This window comes from Vulpes vulpes, chromosome 9 (genome assembly GCF_048418805.1).
Source record: "Vulpes vulpes isolate BD-2025 chromosome 9, VulVul3, whole genome shotgun sequence".
NCBI classification, from domain to species: domain Eukaryota; kingdom Metazoa; phylum Chordata; class Mammalia; order Carnivora; family Canidae; genus Vulpes; species Vulpes vulpes.
The window spans coordinates 100,376,884-100,383,566 of NC_132788.1; the positions used below are offsets into that span (position 1 = coordinate 100,376,884).

Consider the following 6,683-nt stretch of genomic DNA (forward strand, 5'->3'; position numbering starts at 1 on the left):
AAGTACTCATCCCATCAAGTGCCCCCATCAGTGCCCGTCACCCAGTCGCCCCCACCCCCTGCCCACCTCCTCTTCCCCCACCCCTAGTTCTTTTCCCAGAGTTAGGAGTCTTCTATGTTCTGTCTCCCTTTTCAATATTTCCCACTCATATTTTCTCCTTTCCCCTTTATTCTCTTTCACTATTAATTATATTCACCAAATGAATGAGACCATAGAATGTTTGTCCTTCTCTAATTAACTTATTTCACTCAGCATAATACCCTCCAGTTCCATCCACGTAGAAGCAAATGGTGGGTATTTGTCGTTTCTAATGGCTGAGTAATATTCCATTGTATACATAGACCACGTCTTCTTTATCCATTCATCTTCCAGTGGACACCGAGGCTCCCTCCATAGTTTGGCTATTGTGGACATTGCTGCTATAAACATTGGGGTGCAGGTGTCCCGGGGTTTCACTGCATCTGTATCTTTGGGGTAAATCCCCAACAGTGCAATTGCTGGGTCGTAGGGCAGATCTATTTTTAACTCTTTGAGGAACCTCCACACAGTTTTCCAGAGTGGCTGCACCAGTTCACATTCCCACCAACAGTGTAGGAGGGTTCCCCCTTCTCCACATCCTCTCCAACATTTGTTGTTTCCTGTCTTGTTAATTTTCCCCATTCTCACTGGTGTGAGGTGGTATCTCATTGTGGTTTTGATTTGTATTTCCCTGGTGGCAAGGGATGTGGAGCATTTTCTCATGTGCTTGTTGGCCATGTCTATGTCTTCCTCTGTGAGATTTCTGTTCATGTCTTTTGCCCATTTCATGATTGGATTGTTTGTTTCTTTGGTGTTGAGTTTAATAAGTTCTTTATACATCTTGGATACTAGCCCTTTATCTGATAAGTCATTTGCAAATATCTTCTCCCATTCTGTAGGTTGTCTTTTAGTTTTGTTGACTTTTTTTTTTTTTTTTTTTTTTTTGCTGTTCAGAAGCTTCTTATCTTGATGAGGTCCCAATAGTTCATTTTCGCCCTTGTTTCTCTTGCCTTTATGGATGTATCTTGCAAGAAGTTGCTGTGGCCAAGTTCAAAAAGGGTGTTGCCTGTGTTCTCCTCTAGGATTTTGATGGAATCTTGTCTCACCACACCAACTTTTGTTAACAGTCTTGATCTACTTTTCCAGACAGAAGATTCTTCACTCGGAATTTAAGGTGTTTCTTTCTCCTTCCTTGTTCAACCACCAGAGCATGTTTCATCATTACATATACAAAAAAGGGTCGGGGGGCAAGATTTATAAAAGAAAAAGAATCATGAAAATATCTTCAACATCCAGCTGCTCCCACCACACATCAACTCAGGTTTAAGACAGGGTGTCAGAACAGAGTGTAGGTCTTCTAAAAAAAAAAAATTGCATTTGCATAAAATTTTTTATGACTAATGTATCAAGTCACTCTAGGGGATGTGAGAAATTTTGTGTTTGTTTCTTTTAAATAAGGACCCTTCAGTGGCACCAAAAAAGTTACTTTTGGAAAAGACTTTCTAGGAAGCAGAAAAAGAGCCTTCTAAAGTTGTCTACATTCTAATTCCTGGAAACTTTGAATATGTTATTTTACATAAGAAGAGGGAGATTAAGGTAGCAGATGGACTAAGGCTGCTACTCAACTGAACCGAATTAATGCTCCCCATTGCTAAAATATAAATGTGACTGACTTACTTAGTTAATTTAATTATTTAGATTTAAATTTATTTATATATTATGGAGAGAGAGAGAGCGAGCATGCACAGTCAAAGGGAGGGGCAGAGGGGAGGGAAAGAGAATCCTCAGGCAGATTCCACACTGACCGTGGAGCTGCTGAGGTGCTCAAATCCAGAATCCTGCCATCATGCCATGAGCCAAAATCAAGAGTTGAATGGACTAAGCCACCCAGGTTCCCCTTTTATTTATTTTAAAAGTAATGTCCATGCCTAAAATGGGGCTTGAACTCATGGCCCAGAGATCAAGAGTTGCATGCTCTGCCTACCTGGCTGGCTCAGTTGGTGAACGCATGACTCTTGATCTCAGCATTGTTTTGAGCCCCATGGAGAAAATAAAGATTACTTAAAAACACAATCTTAAAAAAAGAAAAAAAGAATTGCTTGCCCCACTGACTGAGCCAGCTAGGTTCCCAGAACTATAGATTTAAATATAAATTCTTTTTTAAAATATAAATTCTGACTTTGAGCCCTTTTTGCATTAGAGTAACAGAAGGAATTCATTAATAAATTTAATTTGCAAATCCTACTTTAAGTCTTTATGGCTAAATATCTATATTTTAAAAATTTCATGCTAATTCAAACATTGACTCTTGATTTCTTTTTTAAAAGATTTTATGTATTTATTTATTCATGAGAGACACAGAGAGAGAGAGGCAGAGGCACAGGCAGAGGGAGAAGCAGGCTCCATGCAGGGAGCCCCACGTGGGACTCCATCCCGGGACTCCAGGATCATGCCCTGGGCCGAAGGCAGGCGCCAAACCGCTGAGCCACCCAGGGATCTCGACTCTTTTGATTTCTTTTTTTTTTTTTAAGATTTTATTTATTTATTCATGAGAGACACAGAGATAGAGAGAGAGGCAGAGACACAGGCAGAGGGAGAAACAGGCTCCATGCAGGGAGCCTGATGTGGGACTCGATCCCCAGTCTCCAGGATCAGGGCCTGGGCTGAAGGTGGCGCTAAACCTCTGAGCCACCCGGGCTGCCCCCTCTTTTGATTTCTATCATCTCCAAATATTTGTAGGAAGTAACATACAAATGCACACATACATATATGTTTATACACTCCTTACCCACTGAAGACTTTCTGAACTCACCACATACTTCTTTTTTCTTTATTTAAATTCAATTTGCAACATATAGTATAACACCTGGTGCTCATCACATCCTGTTCAAATATTTCTAAACACTGTATTTATTCCTAACAACATCCACATGAATCAGAAACAAGGAAACCGAGGTTTCAGGTTGATTACATTTCTATAATTATATAACAAAGTTTCATTAATTAATTAATTAAGATTTTATTTATTTATTCATGAGAAACAGAGACAGAGAGAGAGAGAGAGAAAGGCAGAGACACAGGTAGAGGGAGAAGCAGGCCCCAGACAGGGAGCCCAATGTGGGACTCAATCCCAGGTCTCCAGGATCAGGCCTTGGGCTGAAGGCGGTGCTAAACCGCTGAGCCACCTGGGCTGCCCTATAACAAAGCTTTAAAACTTTTGTGTACTTTCTGGAATTATGTGTAAATGGATTAATGCAGTATGCACTCTTAACTTTTATATTATTACTTTAATTCAGAAAAATTTGCATTTTAAGTTTTATTATATATCATTGTATTTCAATGAATTATTTAAAAGAAATTAATCTATTATACCTAATTAATGAATTCAACAGGATATAAAGTCAATATACAAAAATTTACTACAACTCTATACACTAATAAGAAACTATCAGAAAGAGAAATTCAGAAAGCAATCCCATTTACAATTGCACCAACAAGAATAAAATACCTAAGAATACATTTAAACAAGAAGGCAAAACACCCATACACTGAAAACTATAAGACATTGGTGAAAAAAATGGAAGGTGACACAAATGGGAAGATATTGGTCTTGGCAATAATTTTTAGGATTTGACATGAAAAGCATTTTTTTTGTATAGGGAAGTTGAATTCTAAGAAATGGAAATTTCTGGAAGTATATAGGAGCAAATTCTACTTCACAATGATCAAAAATCATGGCTTTGAGCCTTGTAATCAAGTGCACTTCTTCACCACCAGGACAATTATCTCTTTTAGGGCTGCCCTCCTGAAAAATCTCATCAGAGCCTCCTTTATGTCTCTGTTCCTCATGCTGTAGATAAAGGGGTTCAGCATGGGTGTGTGCATTACCCAGGCTACTGCAATTGAGTGGGAGCTCTGGGAGCAGTAGAGATGAGGTACACTCCCAGGACTATGCAATAAAATAAGAAGACAACTGAGAGGTCAGCCAGGGCAATTTACACATTTAATGAAATCCCTATCAAAATACCATGGACTTTCTTCAGAGAGTTGGAACAAATCATCTTAAGATTTGTGTAGGTTCAGAAAAGACCCCGAATAGCCAGGGGAATATTAAAAAAGAAAACCAGAGCCAGGGGCATCACAATGCCAGATTTCAGGTTGTACTACAAAGCTGTGGTCATCAAGACAGTGTGGTACTGGCACAAAAACAGACACATAGATCAATGGAACAGAATAGAGAATCCAGAAGTGGACCTTAAACTCTATGGCCAACTAATGTTTGACAAAGCAGGAAAGACTATCCACTGGAAAAAAGGACAGTCTTTTCAATAAATGGTGCTGGGAAAATTGGACATCCACATGCAGAAGAATGAAACTAGACCATTCTCTTTCACCACACACAAAGATAAATTCAAAATGGATGAAAGATCTTAATGTGAGACAAGATTCCATCAAAATCCTAGAGGAGAACATAGGCACACCCTTTTGAACTTGGCCACAGTAACTTCTTGCAAGATACATCCATAAAGGCAAGAGAAACAAGGGCAAAAATGAACTATTGGGACTTCATCAAGATAAGAAGCTTCTGCACAGCAAAAAAAAAAAAAAAAAAAAAAAAAAAGTCAACAAAACTAAAAGACAACCTACAGAATGGGAGAAGATATTTGAAAATGACGTATCAGATAAAGGACCAGTATCCAAAATGTATAAAGAACTTATTAAACTCAACAGCAAAGAAACAAACAATCCAATCATGAAATGGGCAAAAGACATGAACAGAAATCTCACAGAGGAAGACATAGACATGGCTAACAAGTACATGAGAAGATGCTCTGCATCACTGGCCATCAGGGAAATACAAATCAAAACCACAATGAGATACACCTCACACCAGTGAGAATGGGAAAAATTAACAAGACAGGAAACAACAAATGTTGGAGAGAATGTGGAGAAAGGGGAATCCTCTTGCACTGTTGGTGGGAATGTGAACTGGTGCAGCCACTCTGGAAAACTGTGTGGAGGTTCCTCAAAGAGTTGAAAATAGATCTGCCCTACGACCCAGCAATTGCACTGCTGGGGATTTACGCCAAAGATACAGATGCAGTGAAACGCCTGGACACCTGCACCCTGATGTTTCTAGCAGCAATGTCCACAATAGCCAAACTGTGGAAGGAGCCTCAGTGTCCACCAAAAGATGAATGGATAAAGAAGATGTGGTCCATATATACAATGGAATGTTACTCAGCCATTAGAAACGACAAATACCCACCATTTGCTTTGACATGGATGGAACTGGAGGGTATTATGCTGAGTGAAATAAGCCAATCGGAAAAGGACAAACATTATATGGTCTCATTCATTTGGGGAATATAAAAAATAGTGAAAGAGAATAAAGGGGAAAGGAGAGAAAATGAATGAAAATATCAGTGAGGGTGACAAGACATGGGAGACACCTAACTCTGGGAAACAAAGAAGGGGTAGTGGAAGGGGAGGTGGGCGGGGGTTGGGGTGACTGGGTGATGGGCCCTGAGGGGGGCACTTGGCAGGATGAGCACTGGGTGTTATGGTATTTGTTGGCAAATTGAACTCCAGTAAAAAAAGTTTTAAAAAAAAGAAGAAGACAACTGAGAGGTGAGATGCAGAGGTGGAAAATGCTTTATACTTGCCCTGAACTAATAAGATTCTAAGTATGGAGGAGATAATCTTAGAGTATGAATAAAGGATCCTAGCAAGGGGACCACCAGCCAGCAACATAGTTGAAACATATAGCACTGTGTCATTAAGAAAGGTATCAGAACAAGCAAGTTGGATCATCTGATTGAGTTCACAGGAAAAAGTGGGGGATTTCCAAGGCTGTAGAGAAGGACAACTGCAATGCCATTAAACTTTTTAATAAGGAATTGAAGACACTGATGATCCAGGACACTAGAACCAGCAATCCACTGAGCTGGGGTTTCTGATGGCCATGTAGTGCAGGGGGTGGCAGATGGCCACGGAGTGGTCATAGGCCATTTCGGACGGGAGAAAGTAACCCAGTCCAGCAAAGAGTAAGAAAAAGTATATCTGTGTGATGCAGCCTTCATAGGTTATGACTTTAATCCTAGTCTGAATGTTATGGAACATCTTGGGGATAGTGGTGGAGGTGATACAGATGTCTACAAAGGACAGGTTGGTGAGGAAGAAGTACATGGGGGTGTGGAGGTGGGGGTCTGACCTGACAGCCAGGATGATGAGCCGATTTCCAATCACAGTGATCAGGTACATGGAGAGGAAAAGCCCAAATATGAGGGGATGCAGTTCTGGTTTGTTTGATAATCCCAGAAGAAGAAATCCTGAAATTTGGGTATTATTGCCTGATCCCATGTGGTGGTTGTGATGACTAGAAATTAGAAAAAATGATTAATTTCAACACAAATGGGCATTAGTAATTTGGTAGAAATGGTAGCATTACAATATCATGTGCAAAAAGGAAGCAGGCATAAAAGAAAATAGATGGGGTGTTATCTTTACTAGGAGTTCAAGGGGCTCTAAAATAAGGTGACACTTGAAGAGAGACCTCAGGGAAGTCTGCATGGAAGACACAAGTTTATTTGTGGACGTGTGGGCCCTGCAGGAGAAAGAGCCAGTGCAAAAGCCCTGTGGAAGGCACCTGTTTCAGATGGATA

The 6,683-nt window shown here is 40.1% G+C and overlaps 1 pseudogene; it reads right to left on the reverse strand.

The window, feature by feature from the left end:
- Positions 1 to 3,771: 3,771 nt before the first annotated feature.
- Positions 3,772 to 6,381, reverse strand: LOC140594018 (olfactory receptor 7A5-like; annotated as a pseudogene).
- Positions 6,382 to 6,683: the final 302 nt, after the last annotated feature.